Source organism: Simochromis diagramma, unplaced genomic scaffold, assembly GCF_900408965.1.
Source record: "Simochromis diagramma unplaced genomic scaffold, fSimDia1.1 OVJJ01000176.1, whole genome shotgun sequence".
NCBI lineage: Eukaryota > Metazoa > Chordata > Actinopteri > Cichliformes > Cichlidae > Simochromis > Simochromis diagramma.
In genome coordinates this window covers 5,002,983-5,021,644 of record NW_024386892.1, presented here as the reverse complement: position 1 = coordinate 5,021,644, position 18,662 = coordinate 5,002,983, and the positions used below count along the sequence as shown (strand labels likewise).

The 18,662-nt window shown below is 40.5% G+C and overlaps 1 pseudogene; it reads left to right on the top strand.

Moving 5' to 3' along the window:
* Positions 1–7,790: 7,790 nt before the first annotated feature.
* Positions 7,791–10,514, top strand: LOC120734927 (annotated as a pseudogene).
* Positions 10,515–18,662: the final 8,148 nt, after the last annotated feature.

Here is an 18,662-nt window from a genome sequence, read left to right as displayed (position 1 = left end):
CGCACTGTTTGCTCTTCATTCAGTGATTTTAGTACAGCAGGCTTCACACGGTGCACATATAAAACATATTTCTCCTGAACAGAGCCGCTTGCTGTGAAAACGTGGAGCTTCCAGCTGATTTTAAACCTGAACGATCAAACCTGCTCCGACAGTTTGAGTTTTTCTTCTCTCAGCTGTCCTGCTGGAAAACTATCAGCACAGCTGATGAACGACCGTTTTTTAGTTTCAGAGATATGAGGGATATTTCCCAAAATCTGACCTGCATCGATCCTCCACTCAGTGTCCGTTGTTACCATGGTTACTGCACACGCTGTGTGAATTAAACAGCTGACACTGCGGTAACTCCCGGCGAGTGTTTACGTTTTCATTACAAAAGAATTATCTGACTTGACTTAAGTTAACTTGGATAACTTAAGTTAGGGAGTATCAGAACTAACGTCAACGTGAGCATGTTTCCTCGGAAATCTCGACTCGTGTTGACGTTCGAACGACAAACTGGTAAGAACTGCACATCACTACACTGAAATATACAGGCTATTACTGAAATACACACGCTATGTTATAAACTCTAGTGGTACTATTAACATGTTTAGTTATAAAGGAGACCTTCTTGCCTTTAGTCTTATTCATGAGCATTATTAATTGTCTTCTAACACCCAGAAGTCAGCACGATGTGTTTCATAGTTTCTAACAAGCATTTTACATCTCAACGTAACATGATCGAAACACCGACATCTGCTTATTGAACAAAAACAAAAAACAAAAGAACACAAATCAGATGTGAATTTGATTTTTTTTTTCTAATTTTAATTAACTCCAAAAATTCTAATAGACAGCTGAGCTCAGAATAGAATAATCATCTCTGGACAGGCTGAAGGCTTTCAATATCCACCTACTGTACAACTATGTGCTGAAACTTTAATCTGAGCCAAACTGATTTTCTTAGGAGCAAATAAAATAGTGCTATTTAACGAAGCCACTGATGTCTCAGCGGACGCAGTATTTTAACCCAGCGTGACGGACACTCGCGCTCATACCAGGTCAGAGCGCCGACGGAGCTGCGTTGCACAAGCCGCTGATCATATGAGTCTGATTACTGCTTTGGCAGATCTCCTTTTAAAGTGGACATGAAAATCATTTATACCCTGCTTTCAAAATCTGACATATTACTGTGTTGTTTAATAAATAAGTGTTTACAACTTTAAGAACTTTTCTGCCATCGTGTGACAGTCCAGAGTGTGACGTCACAGGGTGTTCCCTGGCTGTACTGCCTTCCTGCTGTAATATTCAGGGTTGTAAAGCACACGAGAAATGAGGACTGTGTGGAAGAGAGAAAGTGTTAAATCCATGTGAGAGCAGTGCTCCATAGCAAGGGTGTAGATTTGGTTTCGGCGTTGGTGGGGACCGAAGCCTGCCCTGTTTCTTTTTTTTTTCCTTTTTGTTTTTGCTTCTTGATAAAAAGAGGAGAAACATACTTGCCTACATATGCTATTCTACGTGCTTTTAAACCATTTAAAATCACAATTCATAGTTCTATATGTGAATTATATAATGTTAAATTACTATTAAACAAATGACTGACTAAGTATTTTAGGCTTTAGTTTACTTCAGCCATATTCCATATATATCAGGTATCATACAAAAATAAAAATAGCTTCAAATACAGTCATGACAATAAAAGAATATGACTTTAAGTACTTAACAACATTACTTCAGTTGTAGTACACCAACATCTCTGACACATTAGCACTAAGGGAACACTGAATGACCTGCTGGTTTTTGTCCATAAAACTACTGATGTAAGATGACCACAAAGTAAAAGATCTCTCAGCAAAATTATGCAACATTTTAGGCACTATTGCCCCGATCAACTCAGTGAGCTGGGATTTTTTATTCTAAACATGGACTACTGTTACAGCAACAGACATGGACTACATGCCCCACACAACAAATCTACGCCCTTGCTCCATAGTGTAAATTAGCCTTTAAACATGTAGTATTTCATGTCCAATTTAAGCTCTTGGTCCATCACCTCCTCTGAAATGTGTTCATTCACAATCATTTTAAACTTAACACTTGCAACTGTAGGATGTTGTGGTGTGAGGGGGTTTTGTTTTTTTACAAAATCTTTTCTTTCACTGATATAACAGTAAAGGTTGTGAGAAAACTGAATTCACAGACACTTCAGTTTTTTTCCTACAAACTTTATTAACCAAAACACACACAAAAGAATTCAAAACTTGGCTGGGATCCACGAGGGCAGAAGATCTACTCTTGTGTTTGACTCACGTGTGCTCACTCAGTTATTTGACAATAATGGCTGATTGTAAGCAGTGTTGGTCAAGTTACTTGAAAAAAGTAATCAGTAACTAATTACTGATTACTTCCCCAAAAAAGTAATCCTGTTACTTTACTGATTACTTATTTTCAAAAGTAATTAATTACTTAGTTACTTTTTAAAAACACGATTTACAACCTGAATAGGTGATAAAGCGATAGATCTTTCAGCCCAATTCTACTTTTTCTACATAATCCATCATACAAAATGTAATCAAATGGAAAGGTCCCTTTTTAAAACTTGTTTTATTAGTTTTAATCTTTTAACTTTATGCATCAAGCAAAAATGTAATTATATGCAACATTCACTGCCTGGAAGAAATTTGTTTAATATTTAAACCTATTTTCTGCACATTCCAACACATAAATTTATTATTTTTTTGTGTTTACACTCAGTCTTTAAATAGATGCAAGTAAAACACAGCAGAAAATAAATAAAGTCAAAGACTGAGCGGTCCTTTTGCTCTATTTTCACCTGTAAAGCAGGAGCAGGGTAGGCGGAGGTTTACCCTGGTGCAGGTGTGCCGCAGCGGTCAGTGGAAGGATATGGCAGTTTCTCTGTGAATTTCCCATTACGTGGTTGCGCACTCGGAGCTTGCTTGGAAGTTTAGGGGTTTTTTTCGCTGTAAAAAGAAGTTTTCTTCCCACGCACAACGGACACTAATGTTTTTGTCACTTTTTATGGAATCAAACTCAAAGTAAGGTCAGTACTTCCATGCTTTAAACGCTGCACGCTCATACTCTCTCCAGTACTCGATATATGATCCATTGTTGATCTGCAGACAGCTGTTGTCACAAATGCAGGTTTTTTATTTCTTGTATAATAATTCTTCATAATGAAACATGAAAGGTATCATTTGAAATACACTACTGCTTAGTTTAAATTTCCAAAACACATCCAGTTTTTGTACAAACAATCTGTGTCGGGTCAGCATCGTCCATATCAGCTTGAGTTTTATTTGGTATCAGATCAGAAAGGAATTTAGTATTGCGCCAACAATAAAGCTTTAATTCCCAAACTTTTGAGATAAAGTATTTCTTATTCTTTATTGTATTTTCCTATTTAAGCTTGTGAATGGTTTCTTATTCCTTGTCCTTAACGTGTTATTAACATGCAGAACGTTATAAATACTTTTATCCTGTAGAGAGAGACAAATATCACTGTTACAGTGTGTTCATCTCCCTTCTTGACAGAGTAGCTGTCACAAAGTAAAGTTCCTTAGAAGGAAACAGGAGACTGAAAAGTTTTAAGTAGGCAGAGTATGGCTAACTGGCATTTTATGATGATATATTAATAAAGAATTTCAAACATGCAGCAAATCTGCCAAGAAGAAGAAGTGTCCACACACTTTAATAATAGCAGTCCATTTCTTTAAACCACTTTCTTATTCTGAGAGTATTGCAAACAAATACTCACTTAGTGCTCTGCATTAGGATGTCTCTCCTTACTTTGTACCTGTGACTGTTTTGGAATTATTCCTCTTATTGTTTCAGGTCAGTCATCCTGTGTTTTGCCTTGAGCTTTTAAAAACCACAAATAGCAATAGGTAAATATTTGAAAAGTCGTCAATCTGACCTGGGTCCTGGAGAAAATTGCGACCCAGATAAGGGCTCTAGCATGAGTAGTGGTCAAAAGAAAGCAAAAAAGGTATACTGGGGACAAACTGAGCCAATTCTGCTAAGCCTGGTGCATAGAGCAAAACTATCAATATGCTATTTGTAACATTTTTGTGTGGTGGTGTGCCGTGTGATCTTTTGAACGTGAAATATGTGCCCTGGCTCCAAAAGCCAGGAAACATTGGTTTATGTCATGTGATCATGAGTGTGATGTCACAGTGTATTTTCTCGTTTAAAACAACTTTGAATATTTTAGTGATTTGTTCAAAAAAAGAAAAAGAAGAATGGCTACCGAAAAACAAACCCAATACAAGAACATGTATCACAGGATCAAAGCCATTAAAGAACAGTTATATGCTGCACAACTCCAAATTTACGAGGTCAGCACTGAGCTCCACAGCCCTGATTATATGGAGGACAAATATTTCGTAATGAGGGCAGAGGAAGTGAATGCAAGAGCAAAATGTGTTTCTCTTCGAAAGGAATTAAACAAACTCTTGGACGTAGCCCAAAATCATAAATCTAACGCTGAAATAAGAAGGAAGAAAAGAAAAGCTGTTGAAGCGTCTCAGAAAACGGTCAAAGACAACAGCGGGCCAGAAGTTAATGTGACCATTAAAGAAGAGAATGAAAGTGTCACACAAGAGCATGTGGCCCTCAAGAAGGAACTTCAAGATCTGCAGGCATCGGTTATAAATAAAGCAGCCTTAGAGAAGAACTGTGAGGCGCTAAAAAATGTACAGAAGAGATGAAGGCGCAAAACAGTGCACTGCAACAGCAAATCCGGAGATTGAAAAAGGAACGCGAGCACATAAGCAATTTGGTTCAGGTCTACGAGTCTGAAAAACAACATGTCGCTGTTAAAAGGGAAAATCAGAAGTTGATGAAAGACATCGAGAAGATACTTACAGACGTTCTACAGGCCAGATCATCCCTCAAAGAAACTTACAAAAATAACCATGATCTCAGGAAACTGTTCTCTGAAAATGGAGAAAAACTGGCACAAATGAGCAAACTGAAAAAAGAAAACAAGGAATTAAAAGCTCAAATAAGTGAGCTAAATGATCGTGTAGAAATGAGAAAAGCTTTTAAAAAAAACTAGAAAAGGAAGAAAAAGCCCTCCAGGGGCACAAAAAAAGTCTTTTTAAAAGGCGTGCTGATGTCTCCAAACAGGTGTTTACTGAAGAAGACTGGAGTAAAAAATATAGCATACTAAAGGAACAGGTAGAAGTCTTGAAGAAAGAAAATAACGAGATAACTACAGAAATTGAAAGACTGAATGGAGAAATAGACAGTCGAAAGGCTATTAAGGCAAATTATAAGGCTCTGGAAGCAGAGAAAAAGTCTCTTACCAGCCAAGGTACCACTCTGCAGAAAGAGCTTGAGGGGCTGCAGCCAAAGCTGGTTAAGGAACAGGCTTTGCGTCAGCAGAATAGTGAACTTAGAGCAGAAAATGAGAAAGGAAAAGGCTCTGCAAGAGAAAGTCGCAGCAATGAGAGCGAAAAAAGAGAATGTATGCAGACAACGAGACGCTCTAAAAACAGAACTCAGTGATTTCACAGATTCAACAAGGTCAGACTTTGAAAGCTCAGTCACAGAAAGCACCAGATTGTCAGTTAGGAGAAGATGGTTTAAATTTTAAACTTCATACAAGAAGGTTAGAATGTGAGTCCACCACTGTGTGAAGTCTGACTTTATGGTGTTGAACTGGCTTTACTCCAGGGGCCTTATTTCAGCTCTAATCTCAAAAATAATATTAAACTGGCACTTTATCCAAATTACAGTTAAACAAAACCCAACCAGTCCTGGCGGATGGCTGCCCCAAGAGGAGCCTGGTTCTGCCGGAGGTTTCTTCCTGCTAAAGGGGAGTTTTTCCTCCCCACTGTTGCCAAGTGCTTGCTCACAGGGGATCATTTGATTGTTGGGTTTTGTTTTTTACTTTTTTGTTTTGTCTTTGTTTCTCTTTTTTGTTTCAATTTTTTTCTGTTTTTAGTTTTATTTGTCTTTGTTTCTGTTTTTTTGTTTCGTTTGTCTTTGTTTCAGTTTTGTTTTGTTTGTCTTTGTTTCTGTTTTTTTGTTTTGTTTGTCTTTGTTTCAGTTTTTTGTTTTATTTGTCTTTGTTTCTTTTTTTTTCTTTTATGTTTTGTTTTTTGCCTTTTATTAATATTGCCGGTTTGATCCAATTAATCCAAATACATAGGGTTAACTAATAAAAACCAAAATCAATAATCAATGAACAAACTGTCTCTTGTAAATGTGTTTTTAGTTTTCCATTTCAAAATGCTTCCTGTTAGACATGCTGTCTTTGGTACCTATTGTATTAGGGGAAAAAGTAGGCATATTTCCATAAATTAGGTATTGAAAAAATAACAATGTTAATGCAGTGGGCCCCAGTCCCAATAACTCTTAAAGTTTCTTTGTTGACTCTGTTATGTGGTTAAAATCAAGAGAGAGTTGAGGATTAGAATTCCCAAAGACACAAGTAACATTAGAAATAAAGATCAGACGTCCCCTGTAGTTAGATTGTGTTTCATACAAAATTAAGTGGGGTTTTTTCTTGCACAGACACCATCACAGATATCATTGCTGTGAGCTTGCGGGATAAGGTCCATGTGGTATTTTACAAAGGGTTGTGCCCACATGTGCTTAGTAAAGCCAGGTGCTGAAAGACATCCATTGTTTTCTTACTGCTTTATAATACTAAACATTTTATATATGTAATCGTGAGAACTGAAGCTTCTATTGAATTTGAATTTGAAGTTGAACATCGTGGCTTTTTGTCATGGTCCTGTATCTTCAAAACAGTTTTTGAGTTTGTTATGGACGCGTTATTTGTTCTTTTTCTTTGGAAATTTGAGATAACTTGTGTTCTAGTTGTGTATTTTCCACATGAGTTAATCTTGAACTCAGTTTTTGTTAGTGTCTCTCTGTGTTTCGTCCCTTTTTCTACCCTTTCTGTCATGTCTCAATGTCTGTTTATCCCGAGTTGCAGTTGGAAATTTACATGTCTTAGTGTGAGTCTCAGTGAGTATGGAGGGCCAGGCGTGCTAAAATTAAACAAATTACTTAAATGCGCTATTGAATACTTAATTAGCATTTTCATGTGGCTATGCTTTCGGTGAGCATTTTCCCAACACAACAACGGACATGTGGAAACTAACTAAACTAAACTATACATTATGAAAAGCCCCGTTTGTGTGTCACCAAATACACTTTGGATATTAGTGGTTTCATGTTAGATATCCGGTCAGTTTGCCAAGATAGAGCCTATTTGCCAAAATCTTTGATGATTTCGGAGATGTCTCCGGCCCAGCCCAGTATCTCAGTAAAGGGTGTGACAGACCCGCTTGCCTTGCAAGAGGTCAAGCTCTTGTTCAGCTAACACACACAACTCATTTACTGAGATAATATCTATCGGGTGTTTATTTCCTGTGTCATGCTTGTTGTGGACTTTACAAGGACAAACTGATAAGAACTGTAAATTGCGATACGGAAATATATGAGCTCTTACTGAAATACACGTGCTATATTAAAACTATGATACAAATCTGGAAGTGCTGCTACCTGGAGCAGTATGATTTTCTCACCCAATAAAGGAATATTTAATATATCAGTCTACTCTTCATTCTATCAGAAACAGTTATCACAGCTCGTACATTTTCTTTTTACACATATATGTAAGCATTGAGCCAAATGTAAGAATGCCAACAAATTAAGAGCGGCCTCCCATGGACGAACGTGATAGAGCCTGCCTGAAACTAGGAAAAAAATTGAAACAGGAGTGGCATTCAGGGAGGGAAACGTGGGTGTACGGGGCGCGGGAGCCAACCCTGATGCGCGGCCTGTGAAATGCGACCCAGGAGTACTCTGGGACCCCCGGGGTCTGGAGCTGGCCCGAAGGGGAGCACAAGGGTTAAACCCCTCTGGGCTACCTGGAGCCATTTTTCATCCACAGCGTTTTTTAATTTCAAGCCATTTTCACTGTGTTGAATAGAATATAGCCAAACTTTCCAAACATTTTTTTTTTTAACTTTAGAATTCCAGTCTGAGTTCATTAGATTAGCTTAAAGTGGCTAAGCTACAAACTTCCATCCACTTGAGATCCTAGAGCCAAAAAACGCCCCATTGAAACCCATTATAAACGCTATTTTTCACTGCCCAATCATTACCATCAAATTAAATGTCATCTTTCCACTTTCACTCAGTCTTTGAAGTAGGGGCCTTAGAATTGTAATTTTTTTTATTTGTCCACCAGGTGGCGCCCTTGTTTCATATTTCACCATTGAACGAACTCCAGCCAAGAAAAATCAGATTTTAAGCGTGTTGTTCTGCTTTAAAAAGTGAAAAAAGAGTGGTGTTCTGTGTCACTATCAATGACCTTTATATTTAAAAAAAAATAAAGGTCCTTTTGCCTAAAAGAAGAGAAAAAGATGTGTCTGTGTCTGCTTCTAACTTTAGATAAAAGTATGTTTATGTCTAAAATCAGAAGCCTTCCCTCTTTGAAGTCCACCCCGCAATGCAAACAAATCTAACATGAAAACGAGAACAAAAAACAAATTAGACTTTATTTTGTCTTCAAGCTTAGCTTGTTTATGCAGGTGCACTGCAGCAGAGGTTATAAGAATAAGCCGTAGCGCGGGAGTAGGCATTTTCACGATGGCACGGTATTACAGGACCGAGGAAGTAGTGGACATCCTGATGCGCTCAGACAGCGAGGATCTTTCCTCTTCACCCGCCCAGAGTGACTCTGATTCCGGGGATGACACGGAGGAGTCGTCTCTCCACACCGATCAGCAGGAGTCGTCTTCTGATTTTTCTACTGGAGATGAGAACGAGGGGGAGACGCACAAGGAAGCAGCGGCGTGGACTGCCAAAAATGGAAAGAAATGGTCCCCGACAAACACCGAGACGCTGCGCTACGTCGCAGCACCCACGGGGCTTATTCCGGGACTGACCCACTACGCCGTCGCCCGAATTTCAGACCCACTCTCCAGCTTCAGGTTGTTCCTAACCGATGAGATTATACAGCATATCGTTTCAATGACAAACCTTCATGGCAGACGGGCAATCTCAGAATGGAGAGATTTGGACAGCGACGAAATGCTGGCTTATGTGGGGCTGCTCATTTTGGCCGGTGTATACCGGTCAAAACATGAGTCAATCAAAAGCCTTTGGAGTGAGAAAACGGGAAGGAGGATGTTCCGGGACGCGATGTCCCAGAAAAGATTTTCGCACATTTGCAGGGCCCTCAGATTTGACGACAAGCTCTCCCGACCTGGACGCCGTACCGACAAATTGGCTCCCTTTCGGCAGGTATGGGACATGTGGGCACACCGCCTGCCGATGTTGTTTAGTCCAGACCGGGACCTTAAGGTGCGGTTTCCGCCAGTATATCCCCAAAAAGCCTGCTAAATACGGCATAAAGATCTGGGCAGCCTGCGACGTCAAGACATCTTACGCCTGGCGGCTGCAGGTTTACACCGGGAGAGCAGCGGGCGAACCAGCCGAAGTAAATCAGGGGATGAGGGTCGTCCTGCAGATGACCGACGGGCTCCAGGGACACGTCGTGACATGCGACAACTTTTTTACCTCATTTGAACTGGCAGAGGAACTCCTCAAGAATAAAATGGCTCTGGTCGGCACAATTCGCCGGAACAAAACAGAAATTCCACCCGTTTTGCACCAGACGAGAGGGAGAGCCGTCTATGCCTCCACCTTTGCCTTTTCATTGAAACACACCCTAGTGTCCTACATTCCCTGACGGGGCAGGAATGTGCTTTTGTTGAGCACCAAACATCGCAGGCCGGAGGTCAGCAATGGACAAAGAAAAAAGCCGGTGATCATTGACGACTACAATCGATGCAAAGGAGGTGTCGACAACCTTGATAAGGTGGGTGTCATTACGCATCAGTTACGCACACCTTTATTCATTTTTGCTCATATATTCTTGTGTAAAATATACAGAGGTTTTATGTTGTTGTTGTTTTGTTAGGTTGTTGGCACCTACTCCTGCAGGAGACGGACCAATCGATGGCCAATGGCCCTCTTTCATAACGTCATAGACGTCTCCCTCTACAACGCCTTCGTGCTGTGGACCTCCGTAGATCAGGCCTGGCATCAGCAGAAGTCACACAGGAGGAGGCTGTTCATAGAAGAGGTGGGAGAAAGCCTGATCAAGCCTCATTTGTCAAAAAGAGAGCGCCTTCCCCGCTCATCAGCCGCTGCTGAATTAGTCAGAGATGCGCAGGATGGTGCTGCTGCAGGCCCCTCTGGAGTGACAGATCCCAAGGGCAGGAAGTCCTGTGAGCTCTGTTTTGAGAAAAGGAGGCGAGTCGGAAACACCTGCAGCAAATGTGGAAAGTTCACCTGCCGAGCCCACAGCAAATTTGTCTGCAGCAACTGCTCTACCTGAGCAAGACATTTACCCCCCGGCCACACACAGCCCCCCCACCCTCTCACTAGCTCTCTCTTTCTCTCTCATACATTTCCCCATTCCCAACAACGATATACATGTTCTTGTTCATCGTTGAAAAAATAAATGTTTATTTGGTTCAAACTGATCTTGTATTTTTATTTACATAATGCTTTTTATTTTATTTTAGAAGGCAACAAGGTAATATGCATTTAACCGGGCAAGAGTGAAAAACCGTTCTCCTGCAGAAAAACTAACGGCCGATCAAAATGAATGTCAGTGGTAATTTTTAGACCATCCAAAGGCCTAATTATAATTACAATAAAATATAACTTTCAAATGTATTTTATGGAAAATATTTAATTTTTTCGTTTTTTTCGCCAAAAAAAGCCGTGCGCTCATGTGACAAAACCGGGATATAAAGGGTTAAAATCCGCGAAATGTAATTAAAACTTTATATGAATATTTCAAGGAGAAGTAGGTCTAAAAGATTGGCTAATTTAAAGTGGAAAAAAATATTAATATATAATATTTTTATAGCACTTTTTATGGCGTGGTCGATATTTGGCTCTAGGGCGTCGAAAGGGAGTCGTTTTCTAAGGCGCTCCAAGTTAAGTCATACAGAATAGATATCAGAGCCTTAAACAGGCTGACTTCTGCTATTTGCGTCAAATTGGGCACAAAGTATACAAACACATAACCAGTGTTGGGTAAGTTGCTTTAAAAAAGTGATTAATTACTAATTACTTAGTCAATATTGTATTTAAAATACTAATTACTGTGTCAAAAAAGTAACTTAATTACTACATAAGTATTTAACTAAATACTTCTTAAAATCCATATAAACCTTGAGTGGACAAACAATAGAAATTAAACTCTTTAAATCAGCGGTCCCCAACCCCCGGGCCTCGGACCGGTAGCGGTCCGTGAGTCGTTTGGTACCGGGCCGTGAGAGTTGAGGCTCAGGTGTGAAATGTATAGTTTTCAGGGTTTTTATCGGTTCTGAGCGTGATTTTGTTATCGTTAACTCGGTTTTCCTGGGTCTTTTCACGTGTGTTATGAATAAATCTTCTTTTTTACGGTACCGGTACTAGTTTTATTTTGTTGTATTTATCCGCAACACCTTAAAGGCCGGTCTGTGAAAATATTGTCGGGCATGAACCGGTCCGTGGCGCGAAAAAGGTTGGGGACCGCTGCTTTAAATAATAAATACATTTTTTTAAAGACAGACACTCTACAGTACGCAGCGGTAGCATCTGTTCCACAATGTAGCCTAAGCCTGCAGTCATTTTTTAAGCTCACCTTCAGACGCTTTCTGTGCTGCTGAAGTAAAATCACGTTTTGATAAATCACGTGATATTCAGGACTGCAAACCGAGCAGCATTCACTGAGCTTGTTGCGTTTGTGGATATATGACTGACTTTAATTATCCATTAAATCATCACATTCTCTGTAAGATTAAGGTCAACTATTGAACGTCTTATATTTTAAAGTAAAGTCTTTAAAACCAAGTTAACGCTGAAAGTACAAACACCGCTAATGTCACATGACTTTACGGACATGTGGCCAACAGTAATGTTTTAATGTTCTTCATTATTAAACATTTGCACATAAATAAGTGACATAATATTCAGTACTTACTTTTAAAAGTTTACTCTTTGGCCGCTCCGCTTTCACCGTTTTTTTCGGCAAAATTATCCACACCCACCGCCGCGCTATGAAGTCTGAGATATGTTGGGCCATGAAGTCTACACCACCACATCTTTAAAATTCAGGGAAATGAAGGACGCATTTGAGGGCCGCATTTCGAGCAGCCTTTGAATTGGGACAGCCTTCGTCGCATCGCTGTGATGTAATCGGCCTTAAAATGCGGCCTTTAAGCCTGCAGACCCTGAATTGGGATACAGCTAGAGGGTGAGAAAAAGAAAAAAAAAACCCAACGGCTCCTCGCATCGTTCACTTCAAAGAGTTGGCTCTAAGAGCCGTTTCGTTCACGATCAACACATCACTAGTATGGAGAAGGCGAGTGCGTGGCAACTGAGATCAGACAGAGTCACCACTGAAATCTCAATTATTAAAGAATCCAGAGTGGAGAGCGGATGAGAGGGTTTTTAAAGGGGCAAGTATGATTTAAGAAATGTAAACTTACTCTGTGTTTGGTAAGGGTGTCAGCCATTCAGAGAAAAGTTCTGTAAACTGACGAGACCCTGATCAAACTTCAAGGGTGCGCCTTGAGAGGTTCAGAAGTTTTATTCTTTTCATTGTCGGTTGTTCAGTGTGTTGTTTATACAGTTAAGATGTCCTTTTGTAATAATTACAGTTGGACCAAAATCACCTCACAAAATGCTATAAGAAAGAAATGTTTTGATAAAATTATAAAGTGTGGTAAGTGATAGTAAAATAATGAAATATATAAGAAAGTCAAATGTGTAAAATAGTAAAATAATATTGCAAAACCTAGTATGAACCATAACTAAGGTTAAATTACTATGACGTCCGCCCCAAATTTGTCAACAGATGCTGGGATCACCAAAAATGGTGCCAGGAGTTTCATACAGATGTGGTGAGAAGTTTAGAGGCTCTTATAATGAATATGAATATTATATTGTAATTTGGGGCTTTTAATGATTTCTCTAACTTTACAGTATACATTTTAATGCCTTTAAAAGGGAAGAATTGGGTGCAGAAGTTTGAATTTAGTTTTAGATAGTGATGTGCGATACCACTGATTTTCTTTCCGATCCGATACCAATTAATATTCAGGGTGGTATCGACGATACTGATCCAATACCAATACTTATTTTATTTATTGTATCTCAAATTATAGCGTCATAATGATTACAGGACATCAGATTACTTGTTCTTATCACTTAATAATGCAGAGCTCATCACATAGAAATAAAAAAACTGAAGTTGTGCGCTATGTGAACACGTTGCCTGCCTGCAGCACTAAAGGACTCCGTGTCTCGCCTTAGCAGCACCTGTCCCTGTCCTCCTCTTCAGTTCACCTCAACATACACTCGTCATATTCTGTGATATGATTTGCTCTGAGGTGTTTGACAAGGTTAGTGATGTTGCCACAACCATACATGCCAACCCTCTCGATTTTTCCGGGAGAATCCCAAATTTCAGTGCCCCTCCAGAAAATCTCCCGGAGCCACCATTCTCCCAAATTTCTCCCGATTTTCCACCCGGACAACAAAATTGAAAAACCATATCCCAGACTGGTCCAGCCAATTCCAGTTTCCAACAATGTCAGCAGCAACTTAGTTTTAATATTACTCTTATTTCTCTTTTTGGGTCGCAAAAAAACTTTTAACATATTTTCAGGTGAGAATGTAGCTGTGTAAACTTCAAATATCTGAGCCGACCGACGCATCGTCTTCAAATCCCCGCGGTCTTTCGCTACTTGGGTTAAACATGATATATAAGTCACTTTGATAACTTCAAAATGTTATTGTTTGGCGTTTTCAGTGTTTTATTTGTAAATCAGTTTGGCTGAAATTAAAGTTATTAGATTAGATCAAATTAAATTTAACTTTATTAATCCCTCGGGAGGGTTCCTCTGGGTTTTCACAGCTGAATAAACGTCAAACAGAAAACTGATTAAACAGAAGTGTGAGACGGTCGAGAGTTTACGCCAGTGCACTGTTATATTTTAGATAGCAAGGAGCAGATGGCAGCGTTTCACTCCACCGAGGGAGCTCGTGACGTACTACCCGGCTTTCTTTAGACCGCGAAGGCCAGGTCCTCAGGTGGAAGCAGCCTCTGAATTTGGACAATCATATAAGCCTTATATGATTCACTCATGAAGGTGGCCACTTTCTCATTACTTTCATATAGTGTTTTAGTAAGTATCCAAAATATACAAGTTTCATGTACCGTATTTACCGCACTATAAGGCTCACCAGATTATAAGGCGCACTGTTGAAGACTGGCTCTGTTTTCATACATAAGGCGCATCATATTATAAGACGCATTAAGACATACAAAAAATAACTCGACCTTTATTAAGCTCATTCACAGTAACTCTTAACACTGTTAAGCTGTAACACATTAAATATTGAAAAATACACACTTTTTCCAGTACGGTACATTCAACTTCCACAATTCCCTCAAACTCTTCACCTTCCGTGTCCGAGTTACGGTAAACAGCTGGGCAATTTCGGCATCAAGCATGCCCGGATCCCTCTCACACCGGATTAAAAGGCGTTTAAAGTGCATTCAGCAGAATAAAACAATCGGATGAGTTAAAATTTAACCAACTCATTCACAGTAACTATTAACATTGTTGAGCTGTTAAACATCAAATATTGAACAATACACTTACATTTCCAGTACATTCAACTTCCACAAATCCATCAAACTCTTCACCTTCCGTGTCCGAGTTACGGTAAACAGCTGGGCAATTTCGGCATCAAGCATGTGTAGCCCAGATGAAAAAATCATAGTTATTCTCTTTATATTAACTGTCCACATCAACAAGCGTCGTATTTCCTATGACCATTGAATGCACCTCTCAGTTCACCCCACGTGAGGGCACCTAGCTCAGCAACCAATCAGAGCCTACCCAGGCCGCATTGACCCTGTCAGCCAGGAAGTGAGGAGGAGGTGCATGGTGCTCCCGGGTTTTTCTCATCTCAGCAAGAGGAGTGGAGGCATCTACTACTCAAACCGAGAAATCCACGGACAAAAGAGAGGAAAAACTCAGGATTGAGAGGAAGGAAAGCCAGCGTACTTACCTGCTGGAAGTCCGGAGTCGAGTGGCTGGATGAAGGAGAGAGGCAACGTCGGTAAGACGAGTGTTATTCTGATGGAAAAAAAACTTGTAGAGACTTACCGTCGCGATCATGCTAATGCTAGCTCGGTGTCTCACAGGCTAACCACTCACCTTTCATCCGGAGAGCTGCTGCAATTCCAACGCCAGTGTGTGTTGGGCTTTTGTGAAACAGAGCAACGGTGAGCAACATGTTCTTAGCTGCTCTAAAGCTAATTTTTGTCAGTTCACTGTGAGTTTAAAGTAATCTAGAGGGTAATTTTTAGTGCATTTCTCTCTCACGAATAGGCCTATAGTGTGGAGAAATTAAGCACACTGCTTTAATGCCTCTGAACTGAACTCACATGTATATTTTGTTGCTTATTTGCACATAGTTCTGAATTTGTTATGGTGTATTGTATTTTGAGTGTCAATGGTTACTTACCATAAGTATTGTTTAATTAATGTTTACATTAATGGAGAAATATTTGAGCAACTTAGATGTTTAGTTCTCATATTTGATATGCTTGAAAATTGAATGTTGTACAACAGAACTGTGAGATTTGATAAGATTTAAGATGTTGATGCAATGAATATGAGGTGATGCAATATTTTGATTTTGTATTTTAACCTTAAACAATGCATCTGAAACAGACTGATTAGAATGTACATTTTATGACCTGGATTATAGGTCAGGTTTTTTGGAGAGGACGGAAAAGTCCAAGGACCAGGACGATATTCTGGTTGTGATAGATGGCGAGCCAACCACTTTGAGGACGATCTACCCCAAAGAAGATACACACCACACACTCATACATTCCAGTTACACTCACAAGGACCTTTGAAGTTGGCTATCGCCAACTTAATTCTAAATTCTTAAAGGGCCCCAACGAGTACTTTTATTTTGTTTGAGTGTGCACACTATTTATTTTATTTTATACTTTATCTGTATAAATTGGACAAATACCTGTTATACTTTGTAACAATACAAGAGTGGCTACTCAAAAGTTAACATTGTGTCCAGGTCATTATTGCTGCTCAATACTTTGGCTCCATACGAGTTTGGTGTCTTCTGATTCTGGCCAGGGTCTTATTACGAGCCCAAGTAATTATTGCGCTGTAATTCACCTTTATACCTTAAAGTTGGTTACAGAAGTGGCGAGCCAGCCAGGAGCCAATTGATTTGAGCATCAATATTGAGGCAATGACCAGCATGGATTTCATACAAAAGTCTGGTGTCAAAATACCTAATGCGGTTGTTGTCGCTGGGATAACACAGGTATCTGAGAAAGATGAACAGGTTATTGACTTTCTGAAACAGTATGGTAAAATCACAAGAGTCCTTTTTGTTGATGATTCACTGTCCAACTTCTACCAAAACCTGATCGTAGAATACTCTAGCAGTTCAGCCTTAGAAGGTTTAGAACCTCGGTTGCCATACACATACACAGCACAAGCTGATCCCAGCGTTGTCTATGAAATTAAAACACTCAGTAGCATGTACACTACCACGGTTGGGAGTAATGTTACAAAGACCTACTTGGCTGAACTCAAGGAACTAGCCGAGCTGAGTGGCAAAGACTACGGTGAGGTGCTGAAGGAGATGATGTGTCAGATTGGGGAGGATGTTGAAGCCATGCGACCTACCACTGAAGAACCTTCTCCCACGTATGTCGAGACCACTGTTGTATCTCCGCCCGCTTCTAAAGAGCGACAGTGTCACACCTCACATTCAGATGTTACACCAAGTGATACTGGTGCCACTGATGATGTTCCCCTCACTAATGGAAGGAGAGCAGCGTCCCTCTCAGTAAGTGACTTGAACCCACCTGACATTCAGAAGGTTGTGGTAGAGCATATCGTACGAAGGCAAGGTGTTGTCCCACACATCCAGTCCCAGGTGAGACTCCGTTCCTTCTCCGGTAAGGTTCCCAGACCTAACAACGAAACTGATTATGACACATGGCGCACACAAATTGAACTGCTCCAAAATGATCCCAGCATGTCCCCCCTGCAAATATCCAGAAAGATCCATGAGAGCCTGCTCCCACCAGCAGCTGATATAGTTAAGAGTTTGCGGCCTGAGTCACCACCTGAGATTTATTTGCAGTTTCTAGATTCAGCCTTTGGCACTGTAGAAGATGGCGAGGAACTTTTCGCTCAATTCCTGAACACCCTTCAAGATCCAGGTGAGAAGTCATCCACTTACCTTCACCGGCTACAGCTAGCATTAAACAGAGCCACGAAGAGGGGGGGAGTCGCATATGAAGAAGTGGACAAACATCTACTTAAACAGTTCTGCAGGGGATGTTGGGACAACGACCTACTCAGCGCCCTGCAACTTGAGCAAAAGAAGAGCAGCCCACCCCAATTCTCAGACCTGTTGTTAATGATTCGCTCTGAGGAAGATCGACAGCAAGCAAAAACTAGCCGTATGAGAAAACACATTGGCACCACAAAGCAGAGAACTCAGTTACAGTTCCAGGGTGCACATGGCTGTGAACCAGAGGAGAAACATGGGAGTAGCATTGCTGCTATTGAGGATCTGCGAAAGCAGGTGGCGAGTCTGCAAAGTCAACTAACTACATTCATGTCACAGAAAAAAAACAAAGTTTGCAAACAGCAAGGACCCTGCAGGGAAGCCGCAGAGTAAGATGTCAAAGCCACATGGTGTAGATGGACGTATGCAAAGACAGACTTCAAAGAGGCAAAGGGGCAGACCCAAGCCCTGGTATTGTTTCAACTGCGGTGAAGATGGACATATCGCTCCATGCTGTGTTGACCTTGCTAACCCCAACCTAGTAGCAGAAAAAAAGAAGAAGTTGGAGGAGAAACAACGCCAGTGGGAAGCGCGAGATTGTACAGATTCGCCTTTAAACATCTAACAGTTCCTGTTGTGGGACAAACAGGAGCTGAGGAGAGTCAACAACGTCCCTCAGACGTAAACAATGGTGACGAAATCACAGCTGAGGTTAACAAAGTAAGTACCCCAGCAAAGACTGTCAAAGCACAAACATGTTCTGGCTTAAACCATTCAGAGCAGAACCAATCTTTCCAACTCCCTAGACAGTTGATTGGTGCCAGAAGTACAGCTCAAGTGACTGTGAGAGGTGAAGAAGTCAACTGTCTTCTTGACTCAGGCTCCCAGGTTACCACTGTTCCTGAGTCATTTTACCAGCAGCACCTTTCAGAGCAAAAGATCAAGCCGCTACATGACCTCCTAGAAGTGGAAGGTGCTAATGGCCAGCTAGTGCCTTACTTTGGCTATATAGAAATGACCATAACTTTTCCAAAGGACTTTATAGGTGTTCCAGTAGATGTAAACACACTTGCTTTAATCGTCCCTGACACTTCACAATCCCTCATGCTCATAGGCACAAACACCCTAGATGTACTGTTCGACATCTACTCAGAGACTGACTTAGCCAATCGTCAAGCCCTCCCACATGGCTACAAAGTAGTCTTCAAAATCATTGAGTTGAGACGGAAGCAGACAAGTGACACCCATCAGGGGGTAGTGAAGCTACTAGGCAAGATGCC